Source organism: Aedes albopictus, chromosome 2 (assembly GCF_035046485.1).
Source record: "Aedes albopictus strain Foshan chromosome 2, AalbF5, whole genome shotgun sequence".
NCBI lineage: Eukaryota > Metazoa > Arthropoda > Insecta > Diptera > Culicidae > Aedes > Aedes albopictus.
Genome location: NC_085137.1, coordinates 368,101,005 through 368,120,316, shown reverse-complemented (window position 1 = coordinate 368,120,316; position 19,312 = coordinate 368,101,005).

Here is a 19,312-nt window from a genome sequence, read left to right as displayed (position 1 = left end):
TCACGGCCGGAATTTACAGGGGATACTCAAAATAACTGGGACAGGTAAAATTTTCACTTTTCAAGAAATGTTCAACTCGCTGTAACTTTTCAAAAAGGGCATCAAATACTCTCAAATTTTTACTGTAAGTTCATCAACTAGTTGTGTATCAGTGGTCAAAATTTGGAAAAGTTCGGACCATTCTACACGAAGTTATAAAGATTCTAGAAAAAGGTATAATTATCCGATAGCCAACTTTGAGCTGTTATATGTCCGGATTTAATTAACCGAATGCAATGAAATTTTGATCATTTATGATCAATATAATGATCTTTGAAAAACAGTTTACTTAATTTGAAATTATTAATAAGAAAAAAAGTTATGACGGTTAGAATAAATGTATGTTTTTTTAGTAAATTTATCTATTTTTCATATGCATCCCATTACTTTCTCAATTTAATGACGATTATTTTGTTACTTCCTTTCAAAACATATTCATATTAAAGTCAATTAGAGGGAATTTAAATGAACTATAATTACTATCTCGAATTTTGAAACGATGATGAAGTTTTGGATAAGTTGGTTGTATATTGGAAAAATAATCCAATCGTAATAATTTTCTTTCGTGTTAAGAATTTTAAGTTTAGTCAAAAGTTTTTAATAGCTCATTATATAAGTCATAAATGTTAAAAATTTCATTGCATTCGGTTCATTGAATCCGGAGATATAACAGCTCAAAGTTGGCCATCGGATAATTATACCTTTTTCTAGAACCTTTATAATTTCGTGTAGAATGGCTCGATCTTTTCCAAATTTTGACCACTGATACACAACTAGTTGATGAACTTACAGTAAAAATTTGAGAATATTTGATGCAATTTTCGAAAAGTTACAGCGAGTTGAACATTTTTTGAAAAGTGAAAATTTTACCTATCCCAGTTATTTTGAGTATCCCCTGTATGTGCAGTATGTACGGGCATTCGATATCCCTCCGGAGGTGGACGACGAGCAGTTGATTGCGGCACTGAGAAAGTACGGAAAAATACACCGGACGACGCGGGAGAAGTTTCCATCTGGACTAGGCCTTGATCACCTGTTTACTGGTGTGCGAGGGGTATATATGGAGATCAGTACCGATATACCTCCTGCTTTGGATGTCGGCGAATGGAAGGCGAATATCTTCTACGATGGACTCAAGGGAAAGTGCTTTTCTTGTCAATTGGAAGGGCACAAAAGGAATACTTGTCCGTCGACAATGAAGAAACGGGAACAAGCCAAATGCCATAAGAATACTTATGCTGGAGTGGTGGAAACAGGAGTAGCAGCGGTATCGAGCAGGACAGACTCCATCGACGGAGACATCATTGAGATAGTGGAAGAAGAAATAGAACCTCAAAACAGTATGGAACCAACGGAGAAAGAAGTAACTTCGAAGGCAGCCAAATACATGGAGCAATTTGGCGTGGAACGTTTGTAGGAAATGGACAGAGCGGCAGAGCAGTTTGGTTTGGAGAATTTCAGTGAAAATATCGCCAAATTGTCGGTTATGATCGACGCACTTCCCAACAGCAGCGGTAAGGATCGGGCGAGTGAACGACGGGCTCAGTTTGTAGCATCAGGCTCGACGGAGCTGAGACCAAAAAAATCCGCTCGAAAGAGCAACAAATAGTTTTGTTATTTTATATAATTTTACCATTTCGGCTCTGCAATGCTTAACGGCGCATGAGCCTTTTAAATAAATAAAAGAATAAAAAAAAAATAGATTCAAAAGCTTATAATCACATTTATATCTGAAACAAAATCTTCCAGGATGATAGTTGTTTGATGCTATGTACATTGTTTCGCAAGCCATAAAGTCATTGTGTCGTAATGGCAAGAGTGGATGATTATTGAAGCACAGCGTGAAATATTGTAAAATTTAAGCGAGCACTAGAATCACTCTAACTTGGTTTCCCGCAAATTCCCGCAAAAAAGTCCGCAAGCACTAAAAAAGGAAGAGTCTAAACTAGCATCCTAGACCGGTTGCATGTCGAATACGGTCGAATACTCCTACTTTTTGAACACATTGGAAAATAAACCGCATAATTTGAGTAGATATTGTAAAATTTATTTTTAAACTTAAACGCATCGCAGTTTGTGCACCAAATATGCAAAATATATTAAATTTACTTCTAGGAAATGTAGGCGCTATATTTGTTGGGCACATTTTTCACCACAAATCACATTTTTCTTAATATTGCTTAAAATCGAGAATTTTCGCTTATAAGAAGTTTTCCCATACAAAAAACGATACAATTTTGTTACAAATCGAAAAAAATCAGTCGGTATATAATCAAACATAGCCCAAACAATCATACAAATATGAAATTTTTTTGTTCTGAGAAAAACATTTTTTTTTACTTTTGTCGCGAAATTTTGATTTCTGGCCCATAGTGCCTTGGTAAAGTGAGGATAAACTTTATTGTTGTTTTTCCAATACATGCAAATGAATAATATCAATAATGAAATCTCAATACTTTGCCTCATTTTGCCTAGGATATAACTTTTTTCACAGGCGTCGGATCACTTCGCGGTTGTTTGGCATATAGTCACCTACAATAATACCAAAGGGTTTGATTATTGAACGCTTACAGCGCCACCTAGCGGCAAAATTCGAAAACTTAAAATTTCTGCATAAATTTGGCCAAGTTTTCCCATACAAACTTCAAGCGTTTTGAACGCCCCCTTAGGCTCAACCGATTTTGTTCAATGAACGTAGCTTCTGGGAGTCTGAAACAACTGATTTGGGAGGTAAACTTGGCATTTTTCGAATTTTTTGTTTTTTATATAAGTGTGGGCCACCCTACTCACAGTATGGTCTTGCATCTATTTGCACACTTGAACTTCTATAATTGTAAAAATAGATTGAAAGCAACTTCATATAGCACTGCTGTCTACAAATGTATGCATATTCTAACACAGAGTACCAGCAAACGGTGAGAATTGCTATAGGAATTAAATCATTGTTCTTTGAAATTCATCACAGCATAATGTGATTCCAAACCAAAAGCAAAAACAGAGTAAATGGAAATTTATTGGGGGTGACAGCTCTCCCCTGCGTTCTCTCGAGTTGCTATATTCTCAGGTCCTCAGCCTAAGATTGGTTTTCCCCTGTACAGTGTACACGTCAGGAGAGCATTCTCGATATGCTCCAACATGGTTGAGCAATAATGCCATCATCGAAGGAAAATTTGATTAAAAAGCACAACACCATTAATAACATTCAGTGGAGCTGAGAAAATAAATGGAAATTCTTTTGCCTTTCTTCGGTTTGTGGTGGTGCGTCGTGTCACTGGCATTCTGCCGTGGCGGTTGCTTGGTGATCCATCTATTGCCAGCCAATGAATCTGAGAGTGTTTAGGTACATAGGGTACAGGTTCTCTAAACAAATATGCTCCCATTTTGATCCTACTCTAAATAAAGGATTGCAGCGATATTTGATTCATTTTTTAATGTGAACTTTTGGTGGCTACGCAGTGTTTATCCTAACGGATAAATTATAAACCCGTTCTAAGAATAAAGAGTGCGTAGCCACTAAAAGTTCACAGTTAAGCATTTCAGTCGATTCTTACTAGCTTTTTATTTAAATGATGAATTTGGAAGCGTGAGACTAATAATGGTACGGTGACCCTATATCGAATATTTTCTACACGCTGTGAGGCATGTATAGTAAGCAGTGTGAACTTACCTAAACTGGTTTCACGTGATGAGAAAAGCGGTATGAGATTTATTTTTGTTTTTACAAAGTATTATGTAGCTACTTACTAATGCTTTCAGTCCTCAGTACCCTTGGTGGCGCAGAGGACCGAACCTTTCATTTTCGGTTTCTGTAACGGTTTTTAGGTTTCGAGAACAGTAGGTTGTTGGTTAAAGGTCTCCTATCCACCGTGGTGGGACTACCACCTTAGGTATAGATTCTGGAGAAAGAGCAGTTCATACTCAGCCGCAGGATGCCAGATCAGACGCTGTTTAACCCATGCGTCCTTGGTGGACAGACACTTGGTACGTACCATCTCAATGAGCCGAAGTCGAAAGGACAACAGTATTCAGGCTGCACTACCAGCTAAGTACACAACTCTTAGCTGGCGGACTTTGTCATTGATTGACCCGTGAAGCATAAGATAGGAACTTGTGAGGGCAGGAACTTGTCAGCCCAAAGTATTTGTATCGTGATTCAAAAATTGACCAAAATCAATCTTCACTTAGCGGATACATAATACCTATCATGCTTAAGGTTAAACCCGCTTACTTACCTTACCGATCAGGCTAAGGCCGGGGTGGACTCTGCTGTACATAGTAGCCGTCTCCATTCCACTCGGTCCATGGCTGTTTATCTCCAGTTCCGCACTCTGCGTAGGGTCCGCAGATCGTCCTCCGCAGGTTAAACCCGCTCGACTGTCTAAAACTAATTTGGTTCATTGTCCCATTATGTCCACATTTAAAACATGCTTGAGTTTATCTTCTTATGTAGGTGTAATTATGTGCCTAGCCGTTTTCCGTGATTACTGCTACGAAAAATGCAGAATAAGTATTCTCCATGAAATTGAAATGTTACCACCTTTTTTATCAGAGCCGCAATGAATGGAATGTCGAATGGCTTTCTCCCTTACTTTTCCCCTATTTCACGCACTACTTCACCGGTTTATCATAGAGATAACGATACGAGAAGAGACCATCCCATTTCGTTGATTTCGTTTGATGTTCATTCCCTTATAAATCATATATCACACAGCACAAAAATGGGTAAATGCAGTGTAGTACACAGTCGTACTATACTCCGCACAAATTACAACCAAGTATCGCGAATGGCGGATTGGATCATCATATTTAATGAATGGTGCCCTCAACATAAGTACAGCAGCAGCGCCAGCGCAGGCAGATTCGCTTTTTCTATGTAGGCTCGTTCCGGAGAGCAGAAGTGCCTGCAAATTTGCAACTGAGTTATACGTATACGCTTCGAGATTGGGGGTACTTGCATCTCGCGTCCTGCTGCTCTCCGGGCTCCAGTCTTGCGGGAGATTATGATTGAATGGGACCCCTCTGTTCATAGGGCTTGAGTACGGCTGCTGCTTCTGCTGTTGCAGCCTACCAGAGCAGTGTCTGCACTCCGTCATTATCTTGTACTAATTTAATTGTAGATTAATGCTTCAATTTAAGATTAATGAGGTTAGTGGAAGGTACCCGGTGTGCGATAGTAATTTATTACAGGGGAACCTACTGTAGTGGTCGTCGTCATTGGCGGAGGTTGGCTACAAAAGAGTCGGCAAGAAGTGATTTCTAATGAAGTTGTCTAGCACGATTGTTGGTAATTTATTGAATTTGCGCGATTAAACTCCTGTTGTTGTGGTACCCGCTGCCTATCTTGGACTGTTTGATTATACTTCACCGTAGGATCACGCTGCCGTGCCGCCGTGCCGCCATACAAAAGAAGCTGGACTGTCGTTTATGACTGTGCTTTATTAATAATGATTGCTCAGGTTGGAAGTGACTTCTGGCGTGGGAACTGTGCTGTAAGATATATGATCTAGCTTTTTCCGTTATTGGCACCTAGAAATCTCTAAGTCCAGCACATAAGGTAAGATCTGTATTCGATATCTGGAAAGAGTTAAAAATTTAAAAAAAAATATATTAGGAACAGCAAGGTTTTTGTTTTATTAAAATCAGTACGACGCAAGGAACAACAGATAACTACTCGACAAAAAAAATCTTCCAAATATGGATGCACACACGCTCACAGTTTATTGTCAACGCGGTAGAAACCCGAAGTTTCCCCACACGCGACAATCGATTTTTCTCCAAATCCTACGTCGGACATACTGCGCTGGACAGCGGATCAGATGTTAACGTGACGACAATTTTCAGGAATACAGCTCTGTAACTGTTTAGTGTTGGGAAAGATGCGACAACGTGTGATCTGGTGGCAGCCGATCAACGAAAGGATGTAAATGTTGAGAGTTAAGGGACGTTTCTTCACCTGATGACAAGATAGAAGCGTACTACGCGCAGTTAGAGCAAACATACGATGTCATACATGTAAAAAGTGCAATCCACCTTTTCACTTGACTACGCCCCACTTTCACAAGAAGCGGACCGAAATAATCAAGTCCAACATAGCTGAACGGGCGCGTAAATGGTGAAAGTCTTGCTTGGGGTAGCAATGCCATTTGTGGAACAACTGGGCGAGCCTTTCGTATTCTGCAGAACAGGCAACGAAACACTACGGAACTTACCAACGCTCGCAGTTTTGGAATACTGTACTTCTGCTTTATCTCATTCACCAAGGTCTCATTGTTGCCATGGTTGAGTTGACGATGCAGATGATCGATCAAAAGTGATGTTAAACGGTGTGATCTTGGGAGGATTATGGGAAATTTGACGTCTGTAGAAGCACACTGAGCCGAAGCGAGTCTTCCATCCACACGAAGAACCTGATTTTCATCCAGCACTGGCGTCATCTTATAGAGGCTACACGGTAAAAATTCTGCACGCTAGATGTAAGGGAAAAATCCCTTAACTATTCAACGTCCCAATCAACATGATCAGAAATTCTTTTCCTTTCAAATCGCAATGCTGTCAGTTTTGATTTGAGAACCAAAACAAACCCACCGAAGAAATCAATTGAAAATCACTTCGATTTGCACTAATTCTTCATTACGCCAACAAAGCTAGCCATGAAAATGTTTGACACTTCTCAGGTCATTTTGACAAACAACACACATGCACGAAAAGGACGGGTCATATATTCTACTTTATCGATTTTGTTGTCGTCCTTTTCATGCTCATGTTACATCTGTCAAAATGACATGAGAATTGTTAGACATTTTGAGGTTAGGTTCGTTGGTGTAATAAAGAATATACAAAGTAACACAATCCAAAGTGAAAAGCTGTTGAGTTGGTAATGACTGTTTTGGGCATGAAAGTAAATAAAGATGACAGGTGGTAGAAAGTGTTTCGCTTCGAATCGCACCTCGTTATCAGATGTGAATTAGTGTAGTGGTAAAGCAGAAAATCGTAACTCTCAAGGTCCTGGTATCGAATCTTGGTGTTGCGGGGGTACACTTTTTTTTTATTTTTTATTTTGAAATCAAAACATTGTCAACAATGAATTGAAGTGCACTTCCAGTAAAACTGAAGAGGCATTGGATGTTCTTTTTCAAATGATATTTAGATGATAACAAACTGTTTGGACAGTAGTGCGAATTGAAGTGCCAATATGTTCATATCAGAGTGCAGATTTTCTACCGTGTACTAGACTTTTCCAAAGCGCGTTGCTGGTTTGATGGTAACAGGTGGTTGGTAGTCAACGTTATCATCTCATCGCGATATGACTGCCATTGAACCATCCGGAAAATCGAATTTTCACCTCTTTGCAGATCGGATTTCGTCAGTGGCCCAGTATGTCAGCTTTTATAACGACAGTTATGGATAAATCTGTGGACGTAGGCCATAGTGCGCTGTAGATGCGTCCACTTGGAGAACCTGCTGATGTCTACAATGCACTGTAGAGTTTGTTGTTCCCGATGTAGATAGCATGCTCGTAATTCTTCCTCTCCAGCGGTTTCGGATTTTGCTTTTGTCCATTCGCATTCAGGAAGATACAAGAAATCTGGTCCTGTATACCAAATTTGATTTGAAGGATGGTCCGGCTCCCCATTTTTTAGCCTCATCAGCCGGGTTATCTTCAGATGCTACCCATCGCCATGTTGATTCTAGAATCTCAGCCACGCGGAAGGAAACGTATGGACTGTATTTACGGGGATCTGCATTAATCCAGCTCAAGGCGGAACTAGAGTCGCACCAAAAGAAGCGCCGGTCGATGACGATTGAGTGTCCGTCAGCGATATACTTTGCAAGTCGCGCGCCAAGTACACAAGCTTGAAGCTCTAACCGAGGGATCGTCACAGGTTTCAGTGGGACGACCTTGGGTTTAGCTGACACTAATGCAATTTCCACTTCACCTTCTTCGTTGACAATCCGGAAATACGAAACGCAAGCACAAGCGTCGCGACCAGCATCAACGAAGGTATGTTACTGAACTTTCTGAAAAGCTTCGGCTCCTGCCTTTCGAAAATAGCTCCGAGGGATACGAAGGTCGTTGATATGATCGATCATAGTAGTCCAATGCTGCCACTTGTTCAAATAGTCTATCGTCCACCATTTCATCCCAGCTTATTCCAAGCCTCCAGACGTTTTGAATCGTCCAGACGTCCGAGGGGATCGTAGAGTGACATTACGCACCTAAGAATTTGACGTTTCGTTGGCATCACATCACTTGCTATTATGGCAGCAATTTCATTTCGCCTTGTTGCAGAGAAGTAGAACTCATCGGCCTCCGTCATCCAACGCATTCCCAGGACGCGTTCTGACTGTACTTGATTGTCGAAACTTAGCTGCTTCTCCGGTTTTGGAACTGATTCTCCTAGGCAGAGATGCCAGATATACAGATTTTTCTGTAATACATATACAGATTTTTAACCTTCCATACAGACAAAATACAGAGTACTGAAAAATACAGATATTTGAAATGTGATACAAATTTCTACAGAAAGCATAAAATTTGAAGTAATTTTCAATGAACTCAATCAAAACTTTGTAAATTGCTGCTTAAACTTTGAAGAATTTATGAAAATTTGTACATTTTTACACATGTTTTAGAAAAATAAATACCAGTAAAAATTTAAAATCGTCAAAAAGTAGTACATTTTTGTTAGTTTCTATTGAAATCTAGGACTCCCGGTGTCTGGGTTTTGCCTTTCTCGTACACTAGGTGTACTGGAAAGGCTATATGTTCACTCCAAAAATGACTTTTTGATAGAAAGCTCGGAGGGTCGAGTCACATATACCAATCGACTCAGCTCGACGAATTGAGGTGATGTCTGTGTGTATGTATGTGTGTATGTGTGTGTGTGTATGTGTGTATGTGTGTGGACAAAAAAACTCAAACTTTTTGGCAGTAAACCTCAACCGATATTAATGACCGACGGTTCATTCGACGCGGAATCTGATCCCATTGTTTCGTATTGAAAATGGTTCGGATCGGTCCAGCCGTTCCGGAGTTATGGTCATTTAGGTGTTCCGGACTGGTACCCCTGGAAGGGGCCAGACATGAAAATGCACCGAACCCATACATACGACACATCAAACTGCGGCGTTTTCAATAACATGATGAACGGTTAGCAAGAAAATAGTCTCAGACCATATCTGAACCGGTAATGTTCCGGAACCGGTTCCGGATGCCCCGCCGGAAGTGGCCAAAATATAATAGTTAACCAAACCCATGCATGCGACACATCTAAGCGCGGCTTTTTTGATAACCTAATTAACGGTTGGCAAGAAAATAGACCTAATAACGGTTGGCAAGAAAATAGACCATACCTGAACCGGTAGTGTTCCGGAACCGGTTCCGTGTGTCCCGCCGAAGTGGCTAAATATAATAGTGAACCAAACCCATGCATGCGACACATCAAATAACAGCCTTTTCAATAACCTGATGACCGGTTATATGAAAAGTAGGCCCAGACCACATTGGGGTCTGTCGGTAGTATTCCGGAACCAATTCCGGGTGACCTGCCGGAAGTGGCCAAATATAAAAGTGAACCAAAGCCATGCATGCGACACATCAAAGTGCGACTTTTTTGATGACCTGATGAAAGGTTAGCAAGAAAATAGTTTCAAACCATATCTGAACCGGTAGTGTTCCGGAACCGGTTCATTGTGTCCCTCCGGAAGTGGCCACATGTAGAAGTGAACTAAACCCATGAATGCGACACATAAAATCACGGCTTTTTTGATAACCTGGTGACCAGTAATCAATGAAGTGGGCTAAGACCACATTAGGGATCTAATTTACGGTAACATGGTGAACGGTTAGCAAGAAAATAGAGTCAGACCATATTTGGGATAACAGGTCGATTTCGGGAACCGATTTTGGCTGTCCCGTAGTAAGTGGTCAAATATAAAAGTCCGAACCTATGCATGCGACACATTAGTAAACAAAATCAATGTTAGCGATAGATCAAATCGTGGGTTTGTTTTATAGCCTGGTAAACGTTGTGTAAGATTGAAAGTTAAGAAATTGTCGATGTCTTCATATATGCAAGAGATCAAAATCGTGACCAAAGTGATCTCATCAAATCACACCATTTCAGATTCCTGCGGTGTAAATTTGTGGTGTGTAAATAACTGCTCTCAATTTGGGTGCGGCTAAGCCCTCGCTCTTCTCATTGAGATAGATATTTGAAAGGATAATTTCCCTTCTCTGCATTTTATTTTTCATAAGGAGGTCAACTTTTACATACATGAATCGTGGAACCAAGAATAATAAAATATAGCCTAAAGTGTGCTGAAAAAAACTTTGTCGAAGATCGTAAATGATCTGTGATTTTGAATAAAGCTAAGGTAGTCAAGTAGTCAACTAGAGGTCTGATATTTGTCAGCTCTGTTTTGTCGTTGAACGTAACATCGGAATGTGTGCCATCAATAAGTTTCCCAAATCTATGATGGCTTTGTTAACATTGTTGCTTTTCTTTTTAAAGTGTTCTCAGGATTTGGCTAACGTCGATGGAAGGATCATGAATACATATTCGACGAGAAAGGCACTATCACCACTAGGTGGATTAATCTGGGTTTTTTTTTTCAATTCAACGAAAACGCAAGTGTGAAAATACCGACTTGGATACGAAAATGCATCTGCCAGTGTCGGTCATCGAGGGAAAATTCGAGTGCAATGCATCTGAGAATTCTACAGTGAACAAACGGCGGGAATCCATTCTACTGATGCTCTAGAATTTAGAAGATTTTGCCATTGAGGAATTGTTTTCACCCTGTGGGTCAATTGTATTGGCGAGATCTTTTCAGTGGTTTTACGTGAATTTTTTTAAACGGTGTGGAAAATCGACAAGTACTCGATCGCCATCCGGTCTTTTTATGTAGTTATTTCTGTTGCGTTTTTTTTTTTGCCGTATCTGCGAATCCGGATTTAGAATAAAAGCTTTACCGTAAATGGACGGTTTTGATTTCCACGTTTGATTTGACGTCACCGGTCTCCGTGGTTTCGTTATCAGTTTGGCACTACGTCATCCATATTGCAATGCGCTTGTGAAAAGTGTAAAGGGTTCGCTGATTTTATTCCATTACGGTTGCATATAATGTCATCAGTGTTGGAAGATTACGAATATCTGTGGATGAACGTGTGTGCAGCTATTATACTTTGTCAAACAACAGGAGAAAATATTCAACATTTCGTAGCCGAACACTTCTGGAGTGCAAAATGGTAGTTCATGCAGACCAGAGGATTTGCCATCGCCTTTACAATATTTAGTGAGATTGTTTCATATATCATTTTATCTATCTATATATATAAAAATGCAGTGGCATACGTGGGACCGCGCATAACTTGCGAACGGGTGGTCAGATTTGGGTCGTCTAAGTTTTGTTCTGTTAGTTTTCACCCAAGGAAGGTTTATGAGGCCTAATACATGGGAAAATTGAGAGTTTTTGAAAATCGGGTTTTCATACATTTTGAACGGGGACTTGGGCGCTTGGCTAGGGACTTCAAACGTCAAAAAACGCAGTAGGCAAGACAAAGTTTGCCGGGGACAGCTAGTTTAACATATTTTAAATGCTGTAATATCGCATAAATTAATTATACTAACTTCCAGACCATTCCAGTTCCAAAATCCTATTTCCTTTCTATTTACAAGAGCGTCGGTGAGTCGCTGGCATCTCGATAAATAGATATCATCCCTTCCCTATTATCCCTTCCCATCCACATATCGTGTTTCTTATCGTTTCAGAGAGCGATCAATGGCGCTTAAGCCTAGGCTTGTTAGCCAGGACACATGGTCCAAATGCCTGTGCCCCATCCCGGAAGCAAAAAGGCCCATGGAGTGACAAATTTCTTAGCTATGTCACTCCCAACGTCGGTATTAAAAAAATCACTTACACTCACATCAACACATCTACATGATCCACTCAAATACACTTACACAATCTGAATCTTGCCGCATCACTCGCTTATAGTGAATCCCCAATCAACCCTTTCCAAATATCTAACTCCTTGACACCTATGGGAGTGTCGGTGAGTCGCTGACCTCTTGTAAAGTAGGTGTCATATCATCACATCCTTTCCTATCCTCGTAACGGAGAAGATGGACGTGGCCGGCAATGGAAGTTTTCATGTCTTTTTTACTTCAACCTCTGATTGGATAGCTGTTCCTTCCCAAATAGCATTCCATAAGCAATTAGAATAGGAGTATTAAAGTTTTAACATGACAACTTTCAGTATGCAATCTACGAATTACTCCGTTACAACGCAACGCAACGCAACGCAAATCTAGGACTCCCGGTGTCTGCTATAGGTACCTTCAAACACGGCGATACAGAAAAATCTGTATTGATACAGATTTTTGATGAAAATAATCTGGCATCTCTGCTCCTAGGTGACGAAGAATCTCCTCCCTATTACTGCACCAGTTGCGAAGTTCAAAACCACCGCTTCTGTGGATCTCTCGAATTTTTGCCGCAACTTCCTTTGCCTCGTCTTCAGTTGCAAAACTATCGAGATAGTCATCTACATAGTGGCTGAATACTATTCCTTCTACGGTCCGCGAATGATCCTTTTCGAAGTCCTTTGCATTTGTGTTCTTGACGTGTTGTGCAATGGCTGGCGAACATGTTGCACCAAAGGTAGCAACGTCCATTCGAAATATTTGCGGTTCGTCCAAAGGGTCCGATCGGAAGAGAAAGCTTTGAGCTGAACGGTCTGCTTCCCTTATGTAGATTTGATGGAACATTTCTTTCAAGTCCGCACTTACCGCCACCGAATGTTGGCGAAATCGGAATATGACGAAACACAGAGGAGTTACCAGATCTGGATCTTTGAGTAGTACCGAATTTAGGGAAATGCCGTCTACTTTTGCGGATGCGTCCCATATCAGGCGCACCTTCCCTGGTTTGTTGGGATTCGTTACCGCTCCTTAGGGAAGGAACCAGGTCCGACGAGGGTCTACATCTGACTTTTCGTCCTCGGAAACTAGATGAGCATAGCCTTTTATCTGATATTCGTCGATTTGTTGCATAATGTTCTGTTTTAGCATCTCATGTTTGGCCATTCTGCGTTCCAAACACTATAATCGTTTTATAGCCATCGGGTAACTATCCGGGAGCTCTACTCCCTCGTACTTTCACAGTAGTCCACACTCAAAACGGTTTCCAATCCGTTTGGTAGTCTCCTCCAGTATGCGTTGCGATCGCTTGTCTTCGTCGGACATGATTGTCGTTGAAGGCTTTATTCCTGTTTGTTCGAAGGAGAAGTATTTCCTCAATGACGATTCGAAACCTGCTTCACCACCACACTCACAGATGTGATAGCTGTAATCTGATCGTTCTTGATCTCGTCGACCGCCATAGATGCACCATCCCAGACGCGTCTTGACAGCTACTGGTGCGCCATTCATTCCTTCACGAGCCTTCAATGGAAGTGACAAACGCAAGTTGTCTACGCCGATCAGCAATTTTGGAACCGCATTACGATATCCTCGTATAGGAATCCCATCCCATCAAGATGTTTGTAAATCTTCACCAATTCCTCAATCGGGAAGCTTTGGGTAGGGAAATCCAACGTGGTGATAGTCTGAACGTCACGCAAGCGATACTGTTTTTTGCTGCCGCTGCCCGAGATGAACACAGACACGAGCTGCGAATCTCGCTCCTCTCTTGACACATCTCCGGTCCATTTTAAACACAGTGGTCTCGTGAATCCAGAAACGTTCAGTTCATTGGCGAGACTGCTTTCGATCATCGTTACGGACGATCCTTCGTCCAAAAAGGCGAACGTATCGATCGTCTTTGTGCCGTTACTTAGGGTGATCGGCACAATGCGGAAAAACAGGAACGGAAGAGCCATATTGTTGGAGTGATACTGCACGTGCGCTTCGGTGGGTGCTTTGATGAATGTAATAGCGGATTATGTCGGAATGCACATCCATCAATTTCACATCGTTTGGTAATACCACAAGCTCGCCGACCATGATTCGTCAAGCAAATACGACACAACTGAAGACTCTGTACCTTCTTCCACCGGTCGTCGATTGACAATGCGAGGAAAAGCTTGCACTCCTTCACGCGGTGTCCATCTTCGCTGCAAACGGCACAATCAACCTTATTCAGTTCGGAATGAATCAAGTTCCAATCTCTCGGTTTCGCATGATCGGATCTATTAGACCGGTCAAACGTGGTTGTTACACTCGACACACTATACGCATCGTTGACGATTTCTTCCATAAGGTCACTGAATGTTTTGAGGTTCACCCTTAAGTCACAGACAAACAGACGTAACACTTGCGAAATTTACATCGACCACGCTTTTAACGATCATTTTAAATTTTCATAGTTATAGCCTTCACAACCAGAGGCGCGCGCATCGTTTTTCTATGCGTTTGACGTTTAACGCTAGCGCCTTCTGTTGACGATATGGCACAACACAGTGATTCGTGCAACTTTTCCACCAGGTGATGGTAGTGTGAACTGGGCGATGGATTTCCATGAAAATCGTTCAAGGTGTTACGTCTGTTTGTCTGTGCTTAAGTGGTGCTTACGATGTCCAGCCCATCTCATCCTGTATTCTATGACAGAGTATTCTATTCAGAGTCGTATCAAGTTGTTGAGAAGGTAACTCGATCCCGTGTTCCGTAGAGCCCGCAGATCACCCCCAGTCCGTCCGCAGTCGTGGCAACAATGAGCATGAGGGTGTGGAGAACATCTTCTCTGAAGAAAGTATTCTAAAATTTTGCATAATTCTGGAGATATTCACATCAAAAGGCCTGTCCTATTTATAGGACGCTGGACGGATATGGGTTAAGCATGTGCAAATGCAAATGTACAGCACATGCATTTATGTTACTTTAGCAATGGCTGTCAACGTGCTGCAAGATGTGGCACTAATTTGATTTTAGTGGGGCCCTTTTCGACTTTAATATTGCTTCAATGAGGTGTTTAAAGTAATGCAGCATTATATTCACAATTTTAATCATCAATATATGGCAAAGTTAAAGCACTCATATACGGCTTCGTGATTACTTGGGAACGCCTTGTCTTTCGATAACGTCTGAGAACGAGTGAATTCAATGAAAGATGGCTGATGTATGACCGATAAACATTTCCATGTTTTTGAGGAGGTAACCCCAAACTTTTATACGGGAGTGTACAACAGAGGACACTTAGTCTGAGCGGAAAGGTAAGTAACCGTTTTTCCGGTGCTGTATACGACGAGCGAGATTTTTGGTGGTGTTTTATTTACAACGGCACGCGTCCTGAAGGGTTAAGGACAAGCTCGTTAGAATTCCAAGATGGCCGCCACTATGGCCGACTTTTGAACCTACTCACGATTTTGAGCGCATATTTACAAAACATTTTTTTTTTCTAACCAATTACCTACACTGTCGCATGCTTTTGCAAGAAAATGTGTCATGCTTTGTATAAATTCCTTACTCATTTCCCTAGTCGACTTGTCACATTTGATCTATCGATATGTCACTTTTCTGCAATAAAGTACATTGAACCGTACCGGCATTCACTTAACCTTCTCCGCTGTTTATTCTCCGCTGCCATCCTTCAACACTAGACTCGCTTTTCATACACGCACAGTCGGCAATAGATCCCGGCAGATGTAGAGAGGTACATATACCAACGGAATGTAACTTTCGAAGCCAATTTTCTTTTGATCTCCACTGTCAATCAACGCGAGCGAGCGAGCATCAGCATCATGATTGGATCCGGGAATTCCATGATGTGTATGCCCTCCACCACCCTCCGCCCAGTATAGAACCCAGCATAGAACCACATATGATGCAGAAGCAGTCCCTGGTGCCGTACAGGTGCGTGGTTCCGTCTATCGGGAAGCTTAATCTATGTAAATTTGACGAAAGATGACATGGTAAAATTGATGCCAATGGAAAGTTCTGTGGCCCGTGACATGGGTGGTGGGACGGAAAAAGAATCCAGTTCGGAATTTTGCCTCGATTCACTTGAAGGGATATGATGATCCATATATTGACAGGTATGTGCTCATTGGGTTAATCAAATTACTTTTTATATATTTGGGAAGAATGAATCAGCGGGTCATCTTCTATAACATTCTTAGCATATTCAGTGTACTTATTCAAGCCCCTCCCCTTGGCAAGCAATAAAACCGCCTATGTGTGTCACTTACCGATTGGCAACCGGAATCTATGCCGGGCCGATAACCCAAGGGAGTAGATTTAGTTTTTTTTTCCTTTCCCATACCTTTCTTGACGAGCTGTGGGTCCTCTGTCTTTCCGACTCGTTGTCTTGTCAATATTGAGTTTGGAAAGTGAAGTACGTTTTCCGAATGCTTGATTATGGGTGGGGGAAGTCAGAAATGCGTTACCAGCTGTATGCCGGATGTGTAAGTTGGGGGATTTTTTTCCTTTTCTTTCAACTGCGGAATTCTAGAGAGTCACAAATCATGGGAGACGAATTGGATCACAGTTCGCTGAAATGACGTGGATAATAAGCTTGAAATCAATAGCACAAACAAACGTGAGACGAATCCGTAATGTGGTGCTGCCAGACGGGGGTCAAATGAGACATGTGCAATGGTTGAACCTTCGGTTGAACCTTGGGTTGAGAACTATGGTACATCATGCGATTGGCATTGTTTTGCTATCTTCACATTCAAAAACTCCTAACTATTGTTTCTAGCGTCTTTGAAAGCACTTATTTATTCCTGTAAATCTATAGCATATGCTTATGAAGAATATTTCATTACTCAAAAAAAACTTGATTGATTGACAATTCATTTGGCATAGCCGCCATCCACAAAATACGTAACGCTCCAGAGGAGGGGTGAGTGTGGTCAAGCGTTATGGCCCATACACAAAAAAGCTTTACGGAGGAGGGATGGGGTTCATAAATTGAAAACTTCATAATTGGAAAAGATTTGTCACTTAATGAAAGAATTGTCTGTATAACTTAAGAAAATATAGTCAACTGTTCAAACCACACTATGCTGAGCGCAGAGTGAAACAAAAATGAGCAATAATTCTTCTGGCACAACCAGCCAGCACCAACAACGCCACGTGATGTGGTGCGTTCATAAATACGTGGCACAGCCTGTCGGATGACAGAATGGGCCGTTTTGTTTGCGAAATATCAGGACCAGGGATTGTCGAGTTTAGTTCTTGATTTGAATATAAATTGGTATGCATAAAAACTCTGGCAAGTGGGTGCGAGCAGCAATGATACAGCCGCAGCAGGAATATTTGGTGGGACATCGGTATAAAATACCATTTTGTGACAAAATGATTTACTTTAATACTCAACTAAATATATCAAGACGTAACAGTGATAAGCCTCCATTAAGTTTCGCGCGCTGACAGCTGAATGAAACATTACGTTACGTAATGTCATCTCACATAAGTAAGATGATCGACGTTGCTCCCTTCGGACTTAAAGTATTTTAAGTACCGACATTAACCAGATCGACATCGAGCAAGGCCAGTGCATCTCTGGAGGTTAACCCTTCTTCGAATGTTCTCAACCGTGATTGCTTCCAAGACTTCTCCAATTTCACTATAGTTTTTGATCTGTCCATGTTGCAAGAAATCCGTGGAGTTCCAGATCCGCTCCGATCGGAGCAAATTCCAAAAATTTTTGCAAGCAAGTTCGGTCAAGTCAGTTGCGACAGAAGGTTTTTCACTGACGGGTCAAAAACAAATGATTCCACTGGATTTGGTGTATTTAATGAACTTCATAGTGCCGCCCATAAACTTCAAAGTCCTTGCTCAGTATATGTCGCAGAATTGGCGGCTATACACTACGCATTAGAGCGAATCGCCTCTCTTCCCTCTGATCAATATTTCATTTTTACGGATAGTCTCAGCTCAATTGAGGCTATTCGCTCAATGAGGCCGGTGAAGCACTCCCCGTATTTCCTGAGCGAAATTCGATCAATTTTGAGTGCTTTATCGTACCAAGCATATAATATCACCTTGGTTTGGGTCCCTTCGCATTGCTCGATACCGGGTAATGAGAAAGCGGACTCGCTCGCCAAGGTGGGCGCTATGGAAGGCAATATTTATGACCGTCATATCGCCTTTAATGATTTTTTTTCGATTGCTTGTCAGCATGCCTTAGTCAATTGGCAACAAAAATGGGATGCAGGGGAATTGGGCAGGTGGCTACATTCAATTCTCCCACAGGTATCGAAGACGGCGTGGTTCAAGGGGTTGGACATGGGTCGAGATTTTATCAAGATAATGTGTCGACTTATGTCCAATCACTACTCTCTGGGCTCGCACTTCTATCGAATAGGGCTCACAGTTAGCAATCGCAGTAGCTGTGGTGTAGGCTATCAAGATATCAACCATGTTGTGTGGGAATGCCTCGAATACGGTATTGCCAGATCTGATTTATGTGCATCCTTCAGGGCCCGAGGGAAACCAGAAAAGGAAGACATTAGAGATGTGTTGGGTAAACTTGATCTTGAGTACATGAAACTTGTGTACGACTTCTTGAAACAAGCTGAAGTTTTCGTTTGATACCCCAGTCTTGTTGATGCACTTGTCCACCTCTTGTCTACGTTTGATACCCAAACGTGTTGTTCCACTTGTCCACCTTGTGTTCCTCCGAAAATCGTTTGTTTGCATCGTTACAGGTTGTTTGTCCACTCTACGTTTGACCAGCAGCAATACACCACGCCATGCTGCCACGTGTCAACGAAAAGCCCCCATCATCCTATCCTTTCCTCAAATACTTTTGTTCCCCCTAACCTCGACCAAACCGCGAGTTTTACGGTGTCCCAAAACTAACATAGCTTATAAGTCAAAAACATGAAATTGTAAAAAGTTTTAACTGAATTCGGCTCCGTTATGCCTGTTGGCGCATGAGCCTTAAATAAATGATTAAGTAAAAAAAAAAGGCCAGTGCATCTAGCAGGATCTAACCCCGCTGGTTCATGAAACGGCTACCCTATTCCACGTCCCAGGTCTTGAAGTCACCCATTATTACCACCTGTCTTCGCCCTGTCAACTCAGCCGTCATACAGTCCAGCATCAGCGTGAACCCTTTAAAAGGGGACCAGGGGGTTTCCGGGAAGCTCCTAGAGAGCCCGAAAAAGGAGGTTCCAGAGGGCTTCGGGGGCGTTTCAGACGGTTGTTTCAGGGGATTTCAGGTGCCTTTCAGAGACGTTTCAAGAAGTTTCAAGGGCGATTAAGGGGAGCGGGGATCTCAGGGTCCTTTAAAGGGCGCTACAGGGGGTTTCTCAAATCTTTAA